This window comes from Bos indicus x Bos taurus, chromosome 21 (genome assembly GCF_003369695.1).
Source record: "Bos indicus x Bos taurus breed Angus x Brahman F1 hybrid chromosome 21, Bos_hybrid_MaternalHap_v2.0, whole genome shotgun sequence".
In the NCBI taxonomy this organism is placed as follows: Eukaryota; Metazoa; Chordata; class Mammalia; order Artiodactyla; family Bovidae; genus Bos; species Bos indicus x Bos taurus.
Window position 1 is genome coordinate 29,875,557 of NC_040096.1, and position 24,335 is coordinate 29,899,891.

Sequence of the window (24,335 nt, forward strand, 5' to 3'; positions counted from 1 at the left end):
CCTTTGTTGGCAAAGTAATGTCTCTGCTTTTGAATATGCTATCTAGGTTGGTCATAACTTTCCTTTCAAGGAGTAAGCGTCTTTTAATTTCATGGCTGCAGTCACAATCTGCAGTGATTTTGGCTCTCAGAAAAATAAAGTCTGACACTGTTTCCACTGTCTCCCCTGTTTCCCCATCTATTTCCCATGAAGTGATGGGACTGGATGCCATGATCTTCATTTTCTGAATGTTGAGCTTTAAGCCAACTTTTTCACTCTCCACTTTCACTTTCATCAAGAGGCTTTTGAGTTCCTCTTCACTTTCTGCCAAAAGGGTGGTGTCATCTGCATATCTGAGGTTATTGATATTTCTCCCAGCAATCTTGATTCCAGCTTGTGCTTCTTCCAGTCCAGCATTTCTCATGATGTACTCTGCATATAAGTTAAATAAGCAGGGTGATAATATACAGCCTTGATGTACTCCTTTTCCTATTTGGAACCAGTCCGTTGTTCCATGTCCAGTTCTAACTGTTGCTTCCTGACCTGCATACAGGTTTCTCAAGAGGCAGGTCAGGTGGTCTGGTATTCCCATCTCTTTCAGAATTTTCCACAGTTTATTGTGATCCACACAATCAAAGGCTTTGGCATAGTCAATAAAGCAGAAATAGATGTTTTTCTGGAACTCTCTTGCTTTTTCCATTATCCAGCAGATGTTGGCAATTTGACCTCTGGTTCCTCTGCCTTTTCTAAAACCAGCTTGAACATCAGGAAGTTCACGGTTCACATATTGCTGAAGCCTGGCTTGGAGAATTTTGAGCATTACTTTACTAGCATGTGAGATGAGTGCAATTGTGCGGTAGTTTGAGCATTCTTTGGCACTGCCTTTCTTTGGGATCGGAATGAAAACTGACCTTTTCCAGTCCTGTGGCCACTGCTGAGTTTTCCAAATTTGCTGGCATATTAAGTGCAGCACTTCCACAGCATCATGTTTCAGGATTTGAAATAGCTCAACTGGAATTCCATCACCTCCACTAGCTTTGTTCGTAAAGATGTTTTCTAATGTGGGTGGGCCTCCTCAAACCAATTAAAAAGCCTTAAGAGCAAAATGAAGGTTTCTCTTAGGAAAAAGAAATTATGCCCCAAGAGTGCAGCATCAACTCCTAATGAAGTGTTCCAGCCTACCTGTCTACACTACTACACTACTGACTTTATACTTACCAGACTCCAAAATTGATTAGCTGATTTGTTGAACCCCTATTCAGCCACGTGTATTTCTTTTAGGAACCCTGACTGACATAGGCTGTAATAAAAAATACATAATTTGCAAGAATACATGGATAATATAAACAGTGAGATGGATAGTCTAAGAAAAAATAACAGAACATGTCAGAAATTAAACATTCACTATAACAGAAATGATGAATATCTTTGATGGGTTCATTAGTAGAACTGACATAGCTGAGAAAAATTCAGTGAGTCTGAGTAAAAATCAACAGCAACTAGAAGCAAAAAGAAAAAAAATAAATGAAAAAATAAGTACGGAACAGTCAAGAACTGTGAGATAACTGTAAAATCATAACATGTATGTAATTAGAAAACCAAAGTAGGGGAAAAAAAGGCAAAATAAATAGCTGAATAACACCAGAGAACTTTACAAAATTAATGACAGACAGGAAACCACAGACCCAAGTATCTCAAAGAACAACAAAAAGGATAAAACAATACCACACATCACAAAAACTATACCTAGACACATTATAGTCAAATTCCAAAATACCAAAATCTTGAAAGAAATCAGACCATGGGGTTGAGGGGTAGGGATTACTCATAGAGGAAAAGGGATAACAATTACAGCAGTCTTCTCATAAATCATGCAAGCAAGAAGAGGGTTGAGTGAAATGATTTTGGATTGAAAGACAAAACAACCAATCTGGAATTCTGTATCCAGAAAAAATATCCTTCAAAGGTGAAGAAGAACACACTACACCTGTCAGAATGGCTATCATCATAAAGACAAGAAATAACATATGTTGACAAGGATATGAAGAGAGGGAATCCCAGTACACTGTTGGTGGGAATATAAATTGGTGTAGCCACTGTGGAGAACAGTATGGAGGTTCATTAAAAATTAAGACTATAACTACCATAACATACCATACTATCCATCACGCAAAACACTAGGCTGGATGAAGCACAAGCTGGAATCAAGATTGCCAGGAGAAATATCAATAACCTCAGATACACAGATGACACCACCCTTATGGCAGAAAGCAAAGAAGAACTAAAGAGCCTCTTGATAAAAGTGAAAGAGGAGAATGAAAAAGTTGGCTTGAAACTGAACATTCAAAAAACTAAGATCATGGCATCCGGTCCCATCACTTCATGGCAAATAGATGGGGAAACAATGGAAACAGTGAGAGACTTTATTTTCTTGGGCTCCAAAATCACTGCAGATGCTGACTGCAGCCATGAAATTAAAAGATGCTTGGTCCTTGGAAGAAAAGCTATGACCAACCTAGACAGCATCTTGAAAAGCAGCGACATTACTTTCCTGACAAAGGTCTGTCTGGTCAAAGCTATGGCTTTTCCAGTAGTCATGTATGGATGTGAGAGTTAGACTATAAAGACAGCTGAGTGCCAAAGAATTGATGCTTTTGAACTGTGGTGTTGGAGAAGACTCTTGAGAGTCCCTTGGACTGCAAGGAGATCAAACCAGTCAATCCACAAGGAAATCAGTCCTGAATATTCATTGGAAGGACTGATGCTGAAGCTGAAACTCCAACACTTTGGCCACCTGATGCAAAGAACTGACTCATTGGAAAAGACCCTGATGCTGGGAAAGATTGAAAGCAGGAGAAGTGGACGACAGAGGATGAAATGGTCAGATGGCATCACTGACTCAATGGACATGAATTTGAGCAAGCTCCTGGAGTTGGTGATGGACAGGTAAGCCTGGAGTGCTGCAGTCCATGGGGATGCAAAGAGTTGGACACGACTGAGTGACTGAACTAAACTGCCCATACTATCCAGCAATTCCACTCTTGGGTGTCTGTCTGAAGAAAAATAAAACACTCATTCAAAAAGATATATGCACCCCAATGTTTATAGCAGCATTATTTACAATAACCAAGATATGGAAGCAAACTAAGTGTCCACTGATAGATGAATAGATAAAGAAGATGTGAGATATATATACATTCCTTTTATGGTCAAGTAATATTCCATTATATATAACACAAAGAATGAGATCTTAACATTTACAACAATATAGATGAACATATAACGTATTATACTTAGTGAAATAAATCAGACAGAGAAAGACAAATACTGTATGTTTTCCCTTATATGTGGACTCTAAAAAATGAAATAAAATAAGTGATCAAATACAACAAAACAAAAACAGACTCACAGATGCTGAGAATGAACTAGTGGTTACCAAAACAGAGATGAATGGGGAGGAACAAAATAAATGAAGGGGATTAAGAAGTTATTATAACTACCAGTTATAAAATAAGTAAGTTATAAGGATGTAACATACAGCACAGGGAATATAGTCAATATTTTGTAATAACTTTGTATGTTATATAATCTATTAAAGTACTGAATCACTATGTTTTAAACCTGAACCTAGGGCTTCCCTCGTGGCTCAGTTGTAAAGAATCCACCAGTCAATGCAGGAGACAAAGGTTCAATCCCTGATCTGGAAAGATCCCACATGCTGTAGAACAACTAAGCCTGTAGTCTCATCTATTGAGCCTCTGCTCTAGAAACCCAAGGTTGCAAATACTAAGGTCACATGCTGCACCTACTGAAGCTTCTGTGCCCTGGAGCCTGTACTCCTCAACAAGAGAAGCCACCACAATGAGAAGCCTGCACACAGCTAGAGAGTAGACTGCTCCACAAGCAGAGACAAGTCTGCGCAGTAGTGAAGACCTAGCACAGTCAAAATAAATAAATAACCTGAACCCAATATATTACTGCTAGAGAGTAGACTGCTCCACAAGCAGAGACAAGTCTGTGCAGTAGTGAACCTAGCACAGTCAAAATAAATAAATAACCTGAACCCAATATAATACTGTAAGTCAACTATACTTCAATTAAAAAGGGAAGAAGACATTTAAGACTTTCTCAGGCAAAGAGAAGCTGAGACTATTCACCAGCAGATCTATCCTTCAGGAAATGTTAAAAGATTTTTTTTCAGACAGAAGGAAGATGAAACAAGTCAGAAACTTGGATCTACAAAAAGATGGCAAGAGTATTGGAGAAAGAATTAATGAAAGTAGAATAAAATTTTTAATTTGTTTTATTCTTGATTGATCTAAAAGATAGTTGTTTGTTTACAGGAATATTAGAAGTAGAGGAAATTACACACATGGTTAAGCGAGTGAATGACAACATCACAAGGAATGAGGAGGGGGGGATTGGGAACACATGGTTATAAGATGTCTATACTACATGTGACACTGAATAGTATTATTGGACAGTGTACATAAATTAGTTAAAAACAACGAGAAAAATAACTAAAAATTCTTCAAAGAGGTATAATTGATACTCTAAGAGAACAGATAAAGTCGAGTCATATAAAATGCTCAATGAAAACCAAAGAGGGTAGAAAAATAAGCCACAGGCAACAAGTAAAAAATTGTTACAAACATGGTTTATATTAACCCAAATTTGTCAATAACTATGTTAAATATGAATAGTTTAGCACATGAATTAAAAGACTGCTGCTGCTAAGTCGCTTCAGTCGTGTCCGACTCTGTGCGACCCCATAGACGGCAGCCCACCAGGCTCCCCCGTCCCTGGGATTCTCCAGGCAAGAACACTGGAGTGGGTTGCCATTTCCTTCTCCAATGCATGAAAGTGAAAAGTGAAGGTGAAGTCAGTCAGTGGTTTTCTACTCTTAGTGACCCCATGGACTGCAGCCTACCAGGCTCCTCCTACCAGATTTTCCAGGCAAGAGTACTGGAGTGGGTTGCCATTGCCTTCTCCAGAATTAAAAGACAGATGTTGCCAAAATGGATAATAAAACAAGATACCACTCTATTTTGTCTATAAGAAGCCCACATTAAACCATAATCTGTTTGGTTAAAGGTTAAGGTGTGAAGAAAGATACCATGCCAGCCCTAATCAAAAAATAGAGTAGCTAAATTAATTTCAGACAAAACAGACTTGAAGTGACAGTATTAGGTAAAGGTGAGGGGAACTGTACAATCACAAAGAGACCCATTCTCCAAGAAGACACAATAATCCTACATGTGCTTGTATCTAACAACAAAGCATCAAAATATGTGAAGCAAAAACTGATAAACCTGCTAAATGAAATGGACTAACACACTACTACAATTAGAGATTTCAAAAGTTCTCTTTCAAAAATTGATAGCTCAAATAGGTAGAAAATCAATAGGGACATTGTTGGCCTGAACAACATCAATCAATCACCTTTATCTAAGTGACATTTACAAATACTCTATCCAAGGACAGCATAATATACATTCTCATTGTGGGCCATAAAACACACCTTATCAAATTACAGAAAAGTAGAAATCATACATAGTATGCTCTTAGACCACAATTGAATTAACCTAGAAATCAGAAACAGAAAAGTAGCTGAAAATCTCTATAATTATTTGGAAACTAAACAATACATTTCTAAAAACATTTGCCTCAGAGAGGAATTCTCAAGTTTAATTAAAATGTATTGAATTAAACAAAACTGGAAATACAATTTATCACAATTTGTTGTATACAGAAAACCTGTGTCTAGAGAAAAACTTACGGCATTAAATGGAAAACAGGAAAGGAAAAACTCAACAAGCTCTATATTAGCATGCATGCTAAGTCACTTTAGTTGTGTTTGACATTTTGTGACCCTATGGGCTTCTCTGGTGGCTCAGATGGCAAAGAATTCACCTGCATTGTGGGAGACCTGGGTTCGATCTCTGGATTGGGAAGATCCCCTGGAGGAGGGCATGGCAACCCACTCCAGTATTTTTGCCTGGAGAATCCCTATGGACAGAGGAGTCTGGCGGGCTACAGTCCATGGAGTCTCAAAGAAGTCAGAAACAACTGAGTTACTAAGCACATCACGTGGACCTTAGCCTGCCAGGATCCTCTGTCCATAGGATTCTCCAGGCAAGTATACTGGAATGGATTGCCATGCCCTTCTCCAGGAGATCTTTCCCATCCAGGGATCGAACCTTCGTCTCTTAGTCTCCTGCATTGGCAGGCCGGTTCTTTACCACTTGCACCACCAAATTACTTCTATCCAGTATATGCAAAGAACTCTTAAAACTCAACAATAAGAAAAATAATTTAAAAATTGGCAAAAGATATGAACAAACGTGTCACCAAAGAAGATAAACCAGTAGCAAATAAGCAAGTGAAACAATGCCACACATTATTTTTCATTAGGGAACTTAATATTAAAGCAACAATTAAATTTCTTCACACCTATGAGAATGCCTAATATACAGTAAATATCAAGTGTTGGCAAGGATGCAGGTAAGTGGGACTCTCATATATTGCTGGTGGTTATAGAAATGGTATAAATACTCTGGAAAACTGTTTTTAGTGTTTCTATAGTGATAAGCAAGTTTACCAAAAGACCTAGCATTAGTACTCCAAGGTATTTACCCAACTAATTTGAGAACTTGTCCATGAAAAACTCTGCATGCAACTCTTTGTATCAATAGAACACCTATTTACAGTCACTCCAAACTGAAAACCTTCAGTGGATGAATAAACCAAAAAAACATACAAATGCAGAAGGTGACTGTAGCCATAAAATTAAGACACTTGCTCCTTAGAAGAAAAGCTATGACAAACCTACACAGCATTTTAAAAAGCAGAGACATCACTTTGCTGACAAAAGTCTGTATAGTCAAAGCTATGTTTTTTTTTTTCAGTAGTCATGTATGGAAGTGAGACTTGGTCCATAAAGAAGGCTGAGCGCCAAAGAATTGATGCTTTAGAATTGTGGTGCTGGAAAATGCTCTAGAGTCCCTTGGACAGCAAGGAGATCTACCAGTCAATCCTAAAGGAAATCAACCCTGAATATTCTTTGGAAGGACTGATGCTGAAGCTGACGCTCCAATACTTTGGCCACGTGATGTGAAGAGTTGACTCATTGGAAAAGACCCTGATGCTGAGAAAGGTTGAAAGCAAAAGAAAAAGGAGGCAACAGAGGATGAGATGGTTAGATAGCATCACTGACTCAATGGACATGAATTTGAGCAATCTCAAGGAGATAGTGGAGGACAGAGGAGTCTGGCGTGCTGTGCTACAGTCTGTGGGGTCACAAAGAGTCAGACACAACTTAGCAATTGAACAACAATACCCAATAATAAAAAGAACTATTGATAAACGTGGGTGAATCTCAAAGCCATGATGATGAATGAATAAAGTCAGTTATAAAATGCTGCACGTTGCATAATTCTGTGTGTATAACATTCTTGAAAAGACACGCTACAGCAATGGAGACAATGCAGAACATATCAGTGGTTGCCATATGTCTGAACATATTAGGGTTTGGAAAGGGTGTGGCTATAAAACAGCAACAAGTGGGAGTTCTTGGGGTTATGTATCTTAATTGTGATGGTGGTTACAGTAATCCAAACTTACAGGGCTGTATATCCAAAAGATCCATTCTACTGTATTTAATAAGTCAAATAAACTACTAAAATGATATATATTTAGTAATTCACATATATACATATATGGTGTATATATAACTCCCCGGTATAGGTACACCTCCCTGGTGTAGGAAATGGCAACCCACTCCAGTACTCTTGCCTCTAAAATTCTATGGGCAGAGGAACCTGATGGGCTACAGTCCATGGAGTCTGCTGAGACTAAGCATATACATAACGTTTAAAAAGCAAGCAAGAAATCCTAAACCAAGAGCGAAAGGATTGTTAAGAAATGCATGAGAACAGTACTTCTTGTCCCTCAGTCGATCAGTTGAGTCTGATTCTGCGACCCCATGGACTGCTGCATGCCAGGTTTCCCTGTCCTTCACTATCTCCTGGAGTTTGCTCAAACTCACCTCCATTGAGTCGGTGATGCTATCCAAACATCTCATCCTCTGTCAGCCCCTTCTCCTCCTGCCTTCAATCTTTCCCAGCATCAGGGTCTTTTCCAGTGAGTCAGCTCTTAGCATCAGGTGGCCGAAGTATTGAAGCTTCAGTTTCAGCCTCAGTCCTTCCAAGGCATATTCAGGATTCCTTTGGGATTGACTGGTTTGATCTCCTTGCAGTCCAAAGGACTCTCAAGAGTTTTCTCCAACACCACGGTTCCAAAGCATCAATTCTTTGGCCTTCTTTATGGTCCAACTCTCACATCTTGAACGCGAATACTGGAAAAACCAGGACTTTTGTAGGCAAAGTAATGTCTCTAGTACTAGTAACCTTTAACATATGGTATTATTTGGAAGAACCGGGCATAGCTACATTGAGAGGGTGATACGAAAGTGGGCAGTAAGCTGTGGGCCCGCCTTGGCATCAGAGAAAGGAACAGTTCCAAGTCGTGGTGTGAAAATACTTTTAAGAGGAAGGTAAGAAAGGGAGAAAAGTCAGAATATCGGTTTAAAAGGCTAAGGGAGCAACTTCAGATGAGATGTGATGCACTGGCCCCAAAGCAGGGCTTGGCAGAAGAGCCGAGACAGGATGGATGGGAGAAAGTTTGAGATCCTGAAAAAGAAAGTGTGAGCAGAAAGCAAGAAAAGATAAAGGTGGGCGCAAACAGTGTGAGGCAGGCAGACGGGCAAAGGCAGGTTATTTCAGCAGTGTCTTTTGCAGTTTCTGAGGCAGGTACCAAGGGGCACCTGGAAGAGCGAGCGCAGGCGCCTGGGAAGGCGGGCGTCTGAACGCCCGCGAGGGGTGTCCGGTGTTCTCCCCAGAGACCGGGTCTAGCCGCGGGTGGCGGCTGCGAGCACGCGCTCTCGGAGCCGGCCGGCGGGGCGGGGGCGGGGCGGAGGTGGGGCGCGCGCACGTCCACGCGGGGCGAAGGAGAGGCGAGGCAGAGGCCGGTGACGTCAGGGGGCGCGCGCGGCCGCGGGCGGAGCGGAGAGGCGGGCACAGCGCGCGGCCGCGGGCGGAGCGGAGGGGCGCGAGGGGCGGAGCAGAGCGCGGGAGGAGGCGGGGGAGGAGAGGCCCCCGGACAGCGAGCGGCAGCTGGGTAGGGGGCCGCGGAGCCGGAGCGCGAGAAACAGCTGATCCGGTTTTCCTTAAAGCCAGAGAAAATGGAAGTCGGGTAGCAGCTACTGCGGCGCTGCGGGCTGACTGAGCGGAGCGGCGCGGCAGGTGAGACGGCGCTGGCCGCGGTGCTGCCGGCGGCGGTGGGGCCGGGGCCGCGGGCCCGGCAGGTGCGCTATCCGTCCCAGTGCTGCGTTGGGTGCCTCCGCAGCTTCGTGACGGAGCAGGTGGGCGCAGAGGCCGGGCGGCCCCGGGTCTGGGGCGCGGGGGTCGCGGGCACAGCGCGGGGCTCGCCGGCGCGTCTGCATTGCGGGCTCGGCTCTGGACCCCGCGGGCGCCTCGGCCACCGGCCCTATCCCGACGCGGCGCGCGTCTCCGGGCAGGGTGCGGCGCTCCCGCTGGGTCGCGGACGGTGTCTCCTTCGGGCCCCGGAGCCGTCTGCACTGGAACGTGATGACGGGCTCGGGGACACCGGCTCCTCGGTCCGTTGGGCGCACTGGGGTCCCGGGGCGCCGGAGGACTCCCAGGCACGGCCCGGCAGCATCGCGTGAGGCCGCCGGCCGGGTGCCCGGGCCGTGGCTGCGTGGGCCACCGCGGCCCGGTGCGCCGCTCGCTCGTTCCTCTGGGTCTGGCTGGACAGTGGGCGAGCGGCTAATGCAATTTGGCTGTGAACCTGGAGGCCTTCCCTGGCATCTTTTCACTGGAGGGGGTAAAATCGCATTTGCTGTGCTTTAAGTGCTCCTTTAAATTCGGGAGATGTCAGTGATGTCATCATTAACAAAAACTTTCCTTCATTGGACACAACCGCCCAAGTGCACCCTCCTCCAGTGAAGCTATTGCAGCCCTTTGAGAATCTTTGCTACAAAATAGATTTGTCTTTGCTCTGTGAACTCACCAACCTTACACAGGTGAAAACGGTTTTTGTTTTTATTTCTTGGCTTGAGAATGAGTAGATTCAAGAGAGGCTGAAGGGAAACTTGTTAGATCCTCACAGATCCGGGAATCACTCCATCCATATCACAAGCATCCAGGGGAAAGTCACGCATGACACTTCAGTGGCTATTACCCGGCTTTATCTTTATAACTGAAAGTGAGCTATAAGATGAGAAAAATTAAAAGACATTGTATTTGAGGTGGCAGATGATGTGTTCAGAAAAGGTAGACAGTGTGGCCTATATCTTCACAGGCCCTGATTGCTTCAGGAAAATCTGCTGGTCTTCTAGCTCTCCATCACCACCTCCTCCAGGACTCCCCACCATGATGGGCCTGGGAGCAGTCTGCTCTGGAGAAAGGGGTGACAGCTTCTCTGGGGCCCTCCCTGCCTTTCCTGTAGCAGCTGTGTGGCCCACCAGCCTCCAGGGCTAGTTTAACACCTGAAGAGAGTTGAGAGAGTGCAGAGGCTGGGACTTAACCTGCATGGCACACAAAGTTCTGGGGAAATTTCTCCCCATAAATGGGAGCAGAGTGCCAGCATTATTGTGTGTGTAAGTGTTCCATTAGTATGGACTGTGATGGGAACAGAAGTAAGCAAGTTCCCAAGACAGTCTGCACTTCTACTGAAGCCTAGCATATTGAAAGGATATTCAGTGAGGGACAAAAATATTGACATTTGTGTATTTAATAATTAATGACTTCCTAATTGGTGCAAAGAAGCATACCTTAAATTATTAGTGTGATCATATTGGGTCTGTAAAGAATTTAATACCACAGGCCATGCAAAAGTTTGAGTCCGGTCAGGAGGGTAAGCTTTCAAAAACCTTGGATTGGTGGGAAGAAAACCGGAAGTAGAGCATCACCTTAGGCTTGGCATTCAGGGTGGCAGTGGATGGAAACCATTGCATTACAGAGTCTTGCCTCATGTGGGTCTCAGCCTGGGTCCTGTGTGAGGCCCCTAGCCCTGGGAAAGGCTAGCTTTCCCCCTTTTCTGCGGGAAAGCTGAATTGTCTGTTCTCCCCTGTGGAGAAGGAGAGTGGCATGTCCGTCTGAAGCAGCCACGTGCGCATGGCCTGTCACAGCCTAAAGGTGCCAGATTTATTCACAGTGGCAAGGCTGCCTGAGACAGGAAGCCTTATAGCAGAACTGACTTTAAATATACATCTTTTCAGCAACTTTGCCCCCACTGCATACGGTTATTTTAGAAATCGACCTTCTAAGTCATTGCTGAGATTTTTTTCTATAATTGAAGTAGCCTCAAGTGTGTGAAAATTGGCTTTTAAGTCTCTGAGCTATGAACTCTTTAGAAATTGAGTTTGTGAAACCACTCTGGCCACATATCCTTTTTTTTTCCCCCACCTGTAGACCTGTGAAAGTATTCATTGTAATTTTTTTTTTTTTTAATTTAACTCACTGTAGTACTTTTGATAATACAAAGCAAGTGTTTTCACTAAATGTTGAGATATTAGCCACTGGTTTCCTAAAACATTTCAAAATCCCTCACTTTAAAGCCTTTTCATGCCCCTTTCATACTTAGAGTATCACATCCGATTCTAAAAAGCCAAGATTGCCTTGGCTTTTCTTCTTGTTTCCTTTGGATGTTAAGGTCATTTAATTCTTGTCTTAGGCCCAAAAGATAAAGGCTGAGTCAGCTCCCGAGGGGCCAGCAGGGGGCGTGCTAAATGCATCTTGGCAGGCCTTTACCTGAGCCACCTTGAAAAGTATGGAGGATCCCCAAACTAGGGGTGCATACCTGTGAGCCCCACATCTCTGTGTGCCTATCGCCCAAGGGATGGACACTGAAGGAAGGATATGCTTTAAATAGCCAGAGGTTGCGGCTTCTAGAATGGGTCTCCCTCCATGGGGCAGCTTTAATGGCTCCATGTCTTTGGAGAGTGATGGTTGGTCCCAGTCAGAAGATTCAGTGCCTCCTCAGACAGCAGAAGGGAGAGTGTTGGCTTGGAGAGGAGCGACTTGGCCTCACAGAAATCCCTGCCTATATCTTGGTCCTGGAGAGGGCATGATGGTGCCAACCAGGACAGCCAGTGGATGTGTCTCCCATCCCCCAACAATATTTTCTCTTGGGTTTGACAACTATTGACTTAAACCCCAGGACTCTGTGTCAGTAGCACCTCTCAGGGGGTTTATTTGCTGGCCTTGCCAACATTATTGGCTCAGGGTTTCTCAGATGAAGAAAAGCAAATGTTTAATCCCTGTATGTGTTTTTACCTGAAGAAAATGAAAATGGGAGAAAAGAAGCAACTGTGCTTTTCACTTTAGTGTGCTTAATCTGATTTTAAGTGTGTGCCATGTTATTCATCAGAAAGTTCCTGGTGAGTCTGGAGAGCTGAGCTCCTGCCGGGAGGGTCATCTTGCCAAGCTGGGAGGGTTGTGTCTCAAAGCTTGGATGATCATCAGTGTTTCTAGTTATATGGTGACTTCCTCAAGTTCCTTGTAGAGCCCACATGCTGAAGGGAGAGATAATACCTTGAAGGGAATAGATCTTTTACTGGACACCTATCCAAATGCTATGACTGGATAATTCTTTATACTTCTTATTCTGTCAAAATGCTTTGTAGAATTGAACTGTTGATTTTAGAGAGGTAAAAGGAAAAAGTTTTCCAGCTTTGTGCTTCTCTTGGAGCATTTTAAATGGCTATAGGGGAAGTGCCACTCAATTAAAGACAGGTGGCACCTGATCCTTTTGGAAGCTGTCCATCCCTGAGGATGACCACAGGATATCCTACGCAAGAGGGAATCCTGAGATCCACAGGCTTTTAAAAGGAAGCAAAACATGCTGGTTCCTTTTTATGGTATATCTAATTTGAAAATATTTTACCCTTGGAAACTTGGAAGCAGAGTTTCATTTGCCCTTGATAGACTGCTGCATCCCCCGAGCAGTCTGTGTGTCTGACCAAGAAGAAGATGACTTTAACACAGATGTGACAGAGCCAGTCAGGGAGAAGCTGCCCTCTCGTTTTGGGGATGAAGCTCCTTGCCATTCATAGTAACAGAATGAGTACATGGGTTGAAAACAAGTCATTAAAATTCTGAAAATGAGAGGTTGATGCTGCCATTTTTACCTACCCATGTTTTGGAGGTGTGTTTAGCTGGCTGGTTTACACATGGTATTTCTTTTGGAGCTGGGGGTGTGTGGGCTGTGGTCAAGGCAGGGATTAGGAGAGAGTAGACCTTACTTTTCCTTCTGCATTAGCCACAACCCACCACCCTGAATGAGGCATGGCCCTGTCATGCTCTGCTGCTGCTGTTGCTGCTGCTGCTAAGTCGCTTCAGTCGTGTCCGACTCTGTGTGATCCCATAGACAGCAGCCCACCAGGCTCCCCTGTCCCTGGGATTCTCCAGGCAAGAATACTGGAGTGGGTTGCCATTTCCTTCTCCAATGCATGAAAGTGAAAAGTGAAAGTGAAGTCACTCAGTCGTGCCCGACTCTTAGCAACCCCATGGACTGCAGCCTATGAGGCTCCTCCGTCCATGGGATTTTCCAGGCAAGAGTACTGGAGTGGGGTGCCATTGCCTTCTCCGTGTCATGCTCTAGGCCACTCGTGAGAAAAGGAGAAAGTTAACCTCCATGTCTCCAAGGCCTTATCTAGTGAAGCTGCAGGATTCCACAAACCCCTAGTGCTTGCTATTAGATTTCTTCTGTCCACCATCTGACATTCTTAGAAGTCAAATGTACATTCATGCCAATGCAAGTTCTAAATACATGTCTCTTGCAGTTAGGGATAAAATAAACTCATTTTCTGGGTTTGAAGGATCTCACCTTTCTCCTTGCAAGGAAATATTTGTTTGAGCTTAGTTTATCCTTCCATAGTTTTCCTTATAAATGTGATGGATATTTGATGTCTGAGTGAATATGCATGCATAAAATGCAGTATAAGTTTTACAAAATACAAAGGCATACCTCTGAAATTCTTTTTCTTTTCTGCTCAGTGTTTCATTCAATTGTTTTATTAAATCAGCAGTTTCTCACGATGCTAGGGATGGGTGTGAATGGACCACTCACCCTCCTTGAGATTCAGTCTCTCAGTTGCTGAGATGAGTGTAGGAGCAGATGTCCTGGTGTTGCCCCTGCCAACTTGAGCCTTGCTACTGCTGTGAAGGCCCCCCAATTCTGCTGCCCCTGAGGCTGACACATCCATGGTTTACTCAGATCATCTCTCTGGTTCCATATTAGAAGTTGCCTATGATGTGGGGCTCCTCAGATATTAGAGTATGCTCAGGGCTGGCCTGGCAGGACTGTGGAAGAGACCCCACGATGGACCACATCCTGGGATGTGATGTGCCTCCTTCCAAGAAGGCCACCCTAACCCCCAAGACTGAGTCAGTATCCTTTTATCTTGGGGGTCCAAAGACCATGGTTCCAATCCATTTCCCCACACTTCTTGTAATGATGATTTGAAGCTTTGGGAATATGTATATTATCAAAATATGAGGCAACATATTTGCATGTGTAATTTTTCATGCATTAAAAGGAATTGTCCAGCATCCAATATATATATTGTTCACTTTTTCTTTTTATTTATTAATTGAAATATATTAATTTACAATGTTAATTACTGCTGTACAGCAAAGTGATTCAATTATATATATATATACACACACACATATACTTATGTATATACACATTCTTTTTTATATTCTTTTTCCATTATGGTTTATCATAGGATATTTAATATATCTGCTATTATAATAGGACCTTATTGTTTATCCAGTCTAAATATAATGGTTTGCATCTGTTAACTTCTGCCTCCCAACTCATTCATCACCCGACCCCCTTCTGCTTGGCAACCATTAGTCTGTTCTCTATTTCTGTGATTCTATTTCTGTTTCATAGATAGGTTCATTTGTATCATATCTTAGATTCCATGTATAAGTGATATCATATGGTATTTGTCTTTGTCTTTCTGACTTACTTTACTTAGTATGATAATCTCTAGTTGCACGCTTTTTCTTCTTAAAATGGAGTATGTTTTGCCAGTCTTTTAAATAATATCATGCTATCTCTTGAAAAGAATCATCCCTGAGTAGATAAGAAGATGGTTGAGTTGCTAGCTGACTTGGACAATGTGACAGGCTGTGTGACCTTGGGCACAGTCCCAAGTGGCCCCCCAAGAGGAGAATCTCTTCTCTGGTTTTGTGTAGGTTTGGGGGGAGAATCAGATGAGAGAGTGTGCAGTGAGTCCTTCAATTCTAAAGAGATCATTCCAGTAAAAGGACGTGGGAAGCAGTGTGCCCATCTCATTTACCACGAGCCCATTGCTCTCCCTTGCCAGTGTTGTCTGTTGATGGATTTACAGCTTACACTTGTAACTCAAGGCCTAGCTTCAGTGAACTTGCTTTTAACTTTTTTTGCAGAGGAAGCAGGAGGCATGGGTAAGAAGAATGGAGGACCTTCTTTGGCTTAGTGATTCTTATTGTTTATCTGGAATTGTCAGCCAGTTCTGTTAAAATAGGCTAAAGGAAGTTCCTCCAAGTCAGGTAGACTACAGACCCCCTGAGAGTTGGGCTGCATCTCCTACCTCTAGCAGGCCCCTCGGTCTCATCAGATGGGTTGTTACAGAACACACTTTCTTACTCTTGGAGTTGATGGAAGAATTAGTCCTTTACATGGACAACTCGTGGGTGGAAAGAGAAGAAGGAGAAAAGCATTCCAGAGATGGGGTCCTGCTAGTCCCAGGGACAGGGAAGCCTGGTGGGCTGCCATCTATGGGGTCACACAAAGTCGGACACAACTGAAGCGACTTAGCAACAGCAGCAGCAGTCCCATGTCTGTGAAGGGCAGTGACCGTGGCCTGAGGCCCCACCAGCATGGGTGGTCTTGGCATTTACCCTTGGGGGAAGTGTGTGGCTAAGCTCTGTGTCTACACTGCTCTCCTCACCCTGAAAGAGCCCCTTGGCAGGGCCGGCTGCTGTTCTTGGAGCACGTCTCTGGCCTCTGAGACCAAGGGGCATCCTCTCATCATTGGTGTTGAATGTGGTGCAGGGCAGAGAAGTCTCTGTGGCTTCTGAGGGACAACACAGGCCCCTGTGGGAGGAAGTGGCTTTTTTGCAAGCCCTGTCACTTGCTGCTGCTGTGCTGCTGCTAAGTCGCTTTAGTCGTGTCCGACTCTGTGCGACCCCATGGACAGCAGCCCACCGGGCTCCCCCATCCCTGGGATTCTCCAGGCAAGAACACTGGAGTGGGGTGCCATTGCCTTCTCCGTGTCACTTGCTAGGTCACGTGAAAGCTGCATGGCTGTTTCGCTTGGCACTGTAGCTGCATAATTATTGGTAGGCGAATTGAAAGGCCACACTGGATCTCTTGGGAGCCTGTGGCCTGGACTTGTAGGAATGGGTTGCACTTCATGTCCACGTCTCTTGATTATTTCGTTTGTAAAATCTGTCTGGTCTGAGGTGCCGACTGTGAACTAGGCCCTCAGGGCCCCCTGGTTCAAAGTGGCCGGCAGACTCTGGCTTGTCAGGCCTGGCATGTGTGGGCAACCTCCTTCTCCCCTGGGTCATCTGCCCACACTGCCCATTACTGACAGCATTTCCTAAGGTTTCTTCCACCCAACTCCACTTATCCCATGAATAGTCTGGAGAGCCTTGTGTTCAGAAAGACTTTGTCACATAGGGTACGTAAGGCTTCTGGGTTTTGGGAGGGGTGATACAGGCAAGAAATTCCACTGCTTCAAGTTAGAGGTTTGTTAGAAGACTCTGTGCTGCTGCATTTAAATTAGGAGATACTGTGGAGGTTGCAAACACCACAGTAAAGCAAAACACATGAAGTCTTTTGGTTCCCAGTGCATATAAAAGTTACATTTACACCACCGTCCTATCATCTATTAAGTGTACAATAGCATTATGTCTAAATATATCTCTCTATATGTACACCCCTTAGTTTAAAAATACTCTATGGCTAAAAAAATGCAAGCTACCATTTGACAATACAGGGTTGCCATAAACCTTTAGTTTGTTAAAAACAAAAATGCAGTATCTATGAAGTGCAGTCAAGCGAAGCCCTGAAAGGAGGTCTGCCTGTAGTAGGCTGTGGGGTGACTGGAGGACCAGGTGGGAAACGTGGCCATGGAGGAGAGTCTGTGTGTGGGCCCTGCAGGTCAAGGCGGGGCCTGCTGGGGAGACTCCCAGCCTCTGGACCAGGCCCCCACCTTGGGCATCTCTCTAGTCCTCTGTTTCACAGGTGAGGTGGAGACAGGTAGCTGTTTGACCTCTGATACCTTATTCAAGTCCATATTCTGTGCCCAGTAAGCCCCTTCTTCTCTCCTAGTGCTGACTAATCAGGGGAAAGAAAGGCCCACTCACTGCTGCGAGAGAACAGCTAGGGAAAATTAGGCGTCTTTTGAGAATGTTTGTATCCGTTTCTCTTGCTGAGGAGAATACAGAGCATTTGAAGAAGGATTTATAGTTAGAAATGGGCTGTGTGGTCAGCATCCCTCCTTCTGACTGTGAGGCTCCAAGGAGAAGGCTGTGCCCCAGCCTGTTCAGAACAGGCTCTCCATGCGTGTTTATGAAATGCATTCACTAGTCCTGTGGGAATTAAACTTAGAAATTTAATTATTCTTTCTAGAATTGTTTAGCTCCCATGAGTTCAAAAGTGTTAGGGTTGAGAATGAGGCTCATGTCAAATTTGACACATTTTCCAACTTGAGCCCCCCAGTTTGGCAGTGAGCAAAGAAAAAACAAACAGCAAGTTATTTACCGACTCACCATGCTGTGGCACACTGCAGAGTGCCATTCTCTGGGGAGGTATAGTTCTGTCTTTTCCATATATGTGTCACAGACACTGTATGCGGTCTCAGGGAATATTAGCTACATCTATTTGATAAGGAAAATAACTGCATTCCTGATTTCTTTTAAAATTGGAATATAATTGCCTTACAATATTGTGTTAGTTTGCACTCCAGATTTTGAAAAATCCTCCTCCCCACCTCCTTTTACCTGTCTGGGGTGCGGAGGGCCTTAAAGCAGCAGTCCGCATCATCCATGTGGCTCAGCCTGGGGAGTGGGTGGGACCCCAAACTTAGTACTTCCTCTGGGACTCCCTCCACATACTGACAAATGTTCTGCCCTCTCTGGCCCCCTGAGCAGCACTGCCCTCTTGCTCCTTGCCATACCTCTCTCCTAGGCTTGTCTCCCTGCTCTGGAGAGCCTCCAGGGGGCTGCTGGTGCCCCCAAACCTCGCCCCTGAGCAAGATTCCTTACTACCCACCTCCCTTTTATTTCAGTTTGCCAAGAGGATAAGATCTACCCAACTTCCCGTAACAGAACTATGACACCATAATGGACAAGTCTGTCCCCATGATATTGAGTGGGAAAATGATGCTTTCTGGATAAAGTATGCTAGGATTTTTTTTTTCTTTTAAGTAATTGATAAGACTTCTCTGTCACTATCCTCTCTTGGTGTTCTCTTGCCTGCAAAAGTTGTCCAGAAAGGAACCACTGTACTCATGATGATAAAGTGGAGGTTCATGATTCAACACTGTAGCCTTAGTGTGAAACAGCCCTTAATGAGGCTGGAAGGTTGATGGTCCCTCCCCTCCCTTCCCACACCCTGAGTGAGGCCAGGTGTGGGGCCCTAAGGATGGGCATTGCTGAGAACAGGCTTGTGATCAAGTAGTAACCCCTGCAGTAAGATGATGCCCAGGGCACTAGAAAGTCTAGTGTTTGAGAGTATGTCTGGTGGCTCACACGGTAAAGAAGCCACCTACAATGCTGGAGACCTGGGTTCAATCCCTGGGTCGGGAAGATCCCCTGGAGAAGGGAACAGCTATCCACTCCAGTATTCTGGCCTGTAGAATTCCATGGACAAAGGAGCCTGGCAGGCTACAATCCATGGGGTCACAAAGAATTGGACATGACTGAGCTACTTTGACTTCCCTTTCACTTGGAGCAATCTGGAGACCAGATCCCTCCCCCCCCAGCCCCCAAATGTACATTCTTCCCTTAAACTAACCCTAACAGAGAGGAGGAGAAGCAGAGACATTTTCCAATCAGGAGAGGGTATTGGCCATCCACTCCCCGTCGTGATGAAACAACCTGTCTAAATGCATAGAGCTGCCAAGCCTGCAGCAGGGAGGATTGGGTTCCTTGTGTTCCTCCCACCAGTTCCTTGTGTTGCCCAAGAGATGGGCAGTGACGTTTTGTCCTGGGTTCCTGGTGGCATCTGTGGACCAGTGGGCAAAGGCATGAGAAAGCACCTTCGACATAGACATCTGGATGTGCCAACAGCAGACTTCCTCTAAGGGTCCTGGGTGCTGGCCTGGGCTGAGCATGCGTGACACAAGGGAAAACAGGGCACTGCGTGATCACTGGGCAGCTGTCAGGCTGGAGGGGAGGTCATACCTGAGGCATCCTGTCAGCGGAGCTCAGCCAGGCGGGAGCCATGCTTCCTCCATGGTAGACGGGTGGGGTGGGGGCCTCTGGGGCCCAAGCACATTTTCAAGAGAGGCAGAGCTCTTCACAAGTCCAGGTTGGGTTTCTTCATCTAGACATGAGAGTGTACTTTATAAATTGTTTAAGACTGTGGCTCATACAGTAAAGAATCTGCCTGCAATACAGGAGATCTAAGTTCAGTCCCTGGGTTGGGAAGGTCCCTTGGATAAGGGAATGGCAACTCACTTCTTGACTGGAAAGTTCCATGGACAGAAGAGCCTGGTGGGCTACAGTCCATGGTGTTAAAAAGAGTCGGACACAACTGAGCGACTAACACTTAATGCACTTACACAAATGTAAGAAACTGTTTTGAGGGTTTTTTTTTTTTTTTTTTTAACATTGTTATTATTGTTACTTTTCAGAAGCAGAAATAAAAACCTGAAATGTAGAAATAGCCTAAGTCATTTGGAGACACGTAAAATTTTGCGTGAAGGTGTTAGGTGGCTCCTAGTGATTCACAGAGGAGAATGGCCCCCAGGCATCTGCTGCAGGCCCAGCAGGCTAGAGCTAGACCCAAGGCTGCACGCAGGCAGAGCTCAGCTGCGGTCAGGCTGTGGGACTTTTCTGTGGGACCCAGCAGGCATGAGGCTGCATGCCCATTCCCTGGTGCTGTGCCACATCCTCCCCAGGAGTTGTGTTTGCCCCAGTTCCCTGCATGTTTCTGAGTACTTGACTCTGGCTAGCCGGTGAGTGTCTGCTGGATGGACCCCCATGCTCAGGGCACTGAGTGGAGTGGATCCAGATCAGATCCCTGCTTGGACCACCCTATGGTTCTATACTTGCTCTGTCCAGCCACTCCCATGGGGTCCTCTGTCCCCAACATACTCTGCTTTTCAGAGAGTCCACAGAGGAGGTTGTGGGTACCCAAGTGACTGCAGAGGTTGTGGGTACCCAAGTGACACTCAGAGCCTCTGAGTGTCCAGGCCAGTGGGGGTGGGACACTGCCATCCCTGGGTCCCCTGTGGGCAGGGATGTAGGAGAGGCTGTGCTTTGGGGTCAGGCACACTGGGTTCCATTTCCATGGTGCTGTCTCCTACTGTGAGTCCCTGGCTGGCACAGGTTGTCTCCTAGCCTCCGCATCCTGGCAGGTGACAGCAGACCCAGGGGTATCCGTCAGCTCTCTGCAGCTTCTCTCCAAGCTCCTCTCTATTCAGGATGGAGTCCTAGGCATTTGTTCCCTTCCAGCAGAGTTGGGAAGAGACCTATCCCATCGCTGGGGGCCCTGGTGACCTTGGGGAGGGGTCTCATTACTCTGAGTTCCCATTTCCACATCTGGAAAAAGGGGATGCCCAGGTACCTTGCTGGGTTTTTGTGAGGACCACAGAGGCTGGTGGACAGGTGCTTGTGTCAAGATCAGAGAGAGATCACCCCGGAAACAGAAGGGAGAAGCGACCCTCTGGGAGCCCCAGAGTGAGTCCCACAAGTACCGTCTTCCTGAGTTGGTGGAATGCTCCAGGACACAGAACAACCTGGAGTAGGATAGGGCGGTCTAGACCCTTTGGACCTTCATAGGAATTCACTTTGCATTTTCCTTTTCAGGCAACAAACTGGAGGATCCTTCAAACCTTTGTCCAGTGTGCATCATCGACATTCATTTTTCAATGGATTATTAATAATTTAGTTGACATCCGGGGAAACCTATTTTACTGCACTTGGCTCTTGGTGTTTTTAGCATAAACCATTTGTTTTGGAGAAACTGTTTGTAAAACGCATCCATACAAAATACTGAAATCTAGAAAACAAAACTAATACAGATCTTGCCACATCCTGTCCCCAGCCCTACAGAAAGGTGGGAGAACAAGTATTACTCCATGGAAATAGAAAGCATACTAGTTTTTACCCTTTCTCCTTTGCTCATTCAATTTGGTTGAAAAATGAGAAGGCCATTATTTACACAGGCTAACAAAATTCAAACAAAACAAGAGTATGTAGTAAAATGTGAGTCACTTTCTTATGCCAGGCCCAATCCCTCTCTCAACAGGCACTGTTAATTGCTCCTGGGTATCTTTCTGAAAAAATTCTGTGGATGCTCAAGTATGTATTTTTTTTTTCATATTTAAACACATGGGAGCATACAGTGTCCATTTTCCTCTGGTTTCCCTTTTTCTCACTTAATCATGTTGGAGATTATTACATTTTTAGTCTTTTGGTCTATATAAAATGTACTCATCTAAATTTAATTTAATAATGACAGATTTGCTGAATTTAAGCTCAGTGTCTTCTATCTTGGAGTTCCCAGCATGTCCCTTCCTGGGCTGGTGGGCCAGCCTGTAGTAAGTGCATAGTCCCAGAGTACGCAGCGGCCGGCCCATCACAGGGCTTCTCCCTTCTGTTTCCGGGGTGATCTCTCTCTGATCTTGACACCAGCACCTGTCCACCAGCCTCTGTGGTCCTCACAACAACCCAGCGAGGTACCTGGGCTGGCCCTTGAGCAGGAAGGAGTGCCCCTCTATCCACGCCCTGCCATGTGGGTTAGGCGGGTACTCAGAAAGAAGAATTAATTAGGGAGAAGCTGTAGTTTCCATTCAGCCCCTGTAAAGTTAGGGGGAAACTCTGAAATGTGTTTGCCAGCTGCCATGAGTGGTATCAGCTTAGTTCTGCTCTGAAAGCTGACTGAAGTGTGTGCCCCGCTTCTCTCCTCACCCTCCCGTGCCTCCTGTCTCGTTATTTATGTTTCCATTCCGTCCACGGTCTAGACACATACTGTTTGCCCTCTCATGGGTAACCTCAGCTTCCAGTTACCTGGTCTTTGTGCTGTGTTTAGATGGATTCCAGGATCACACAGTACTGGTCCTTTATTAGTAATTCTAGAGGAATTGTCAGGGCCTTTCTTTCAATTCCTCTTTCAGTTGGAGTTCATTGTAGAGTTTGTGGATTGTGATCCCCACTCTCTTCTTAAATGGCTCATGACCCTCAGTGGAGAATTTTTTCGAGCTCCAAAATATCTCCTGCATGAGTATAAAACTCTCGTGTCCCACCTTCCCTTTAAAACTTCATAGAAATATTTCCGTCGTTTAGCATTGAGGATTATTGTTCAGGTATTTGAGCTCAGCCTGTCTTCTGCCTGGATGTTCATATCATTCTTTTGATTCATTAACTTCTCCAGGCTATTTCTGTATGTTCATCTTTCTGTATCACTTTTTTTAAAAGCTGCGCACAGTATATCCCATCATCTGACAGAGATAAGTCACTGTTTCTTCTGTGTCTTATATATGTCATCTCTTTGAGAAACTCAGTATTTCACATACTTTGCCATTTCATTTGCTTGTGTCTTTGGTTGGTTGGTTGTGTTTATTCTATTTTTTAATGGCTTCTAATGTGCTCATCATTCCTACCCCATTTATTTTCTTTTTCTCCATTTCTTTCCCAAGCTCTTGTCTTTCTGTTGGTTAATAATTTCTTCTTTGATTTTTAAAAATCTTTTAAGGAGAGTACAGTCGGCAGGATAAAGGCCCCTCAAAGATATCAATATCCCAATCTCCAGAATCTGTGAATATATTGGGAGAATTGGAATTGGAAAAGTAAAATTGAATATGGAGTTAAGGTTGCTACTGTCTGACTTCAAAGTAGTGGGATTATCCTGGGTTATCTTAAGTGGGCCCAGTGTAGTCAGAGGGTACGTGAAAGGGGAAGATGGAGGACCAGAGAGGCGTCAGCACAAGAAAGACCAGTCCTGATGTTGTTGGCCACAGGAGGCCATGATCCAATGCATGTATGTGGCCTCCAGACTGGATACAGCAAGGAAAATGGGGCTTCCTACAGTGGCTGGAGTCATGACCCCCCAATGACGTTCATGTCCCAACCTCCAGAAGCTGGGAATATGTTCAGTTATTTGGAAAAGGAGACTTTGCAGATGTAATTAAATTAAGAATCTTGAGTTGGGGAGATTGGCCTGATTTTTCCAGGTGGGCCTGAGTAACCCCAAAAGAGCCAGGAGGAACAAAGTCAGAGCAGACCTGAAGATGGACTCAGAGGTCAGGGACGCAGTTTCTGGAAGGCGAACACCAGCCAAGGAATGGGAGCAGCCCCTGGACACTGTGCAAGGTAGGGTACCTTCTCCCCTGGAGCCTCCAGAAGGAACACTGTCCTGCAATACCTTGGCTTTAGCCCAGCAAGACCCATTTCAGACACCTGATCTCTAGAACTGTAGGAGGATATGTTGCTCTGTTTTAAGTCACCGGATTTGTAGATTTGTTGTGATTTGTTTCAGCAGTAACAGGAAACTCACCGAGACTGTAGGGGAGTATGTTACTAAAAAAGTTCTTTACCTCTTTCCTTAGGAGGCTTTCCTCTGGGCCTACAGGTGCTTACCCGCCACCTCCACCCCATTTCTAAGCCTGATTCCCAAGTTGGTTACTTTGTGACTTTAGTCAGTGCATTTTTGAAGAATGGGGTAGGGTTGCACTTCATTTCAAGTTTATAGTCTGGAATGCAAGAGTACACTCTTCAAGTTGTATTTCTTTTACCCAGTTAGGAGCTGTGTTCCCCAGTTCCTCATGAATAAATTGGGTGTTGCTCCTGGCAGGCCTCAGTGTCATGTGTTTGCTACCTGCCTCTGCCTCTATACGAGGCCAAATCCACAGGCCACGGTCTACTCAGTGGTTCTGCGCACATGTCCACATGATCCTTTGCAAGCTGCTGTGGCACGGTCTTTATCTCCCCAGGGGTCAGGAGTGGGGCACTGGCTTGCTGTGTCTCTTCCTGATGCCATTGGTCTGGTCCACCCAGGGATTTGTGTACTCTGCTCGTGTCTGTTTTCTTGATTTGTCAAAAGTG

At 45.0% G+C, this 24,335-nt stretch overlaps 1 protein-coding gene across 1 annotated transcript in view; it reads left to right on the forward strand.

The window, feature by feature from the left end:
- Positions 1 to 9,087: 9,087 nt before the first annotated feature.
- OTUD7A (OTU deubiquitinase 7A) overlaps positions 9,088 to 24,335 on the forward strand; it is a 403,690-nt gene continuing 388,442 nt past the window's right edge. Inside the window, exon 1 of the mRNA XM_027521231.1 lies at positions 9,088 to 9,281. The gene's annotated coding sequence lies outside the window, so the exon portion shown is untranslated. The remainder of the gene's footprint in view (positions 9,282 to 24,335) is intronic.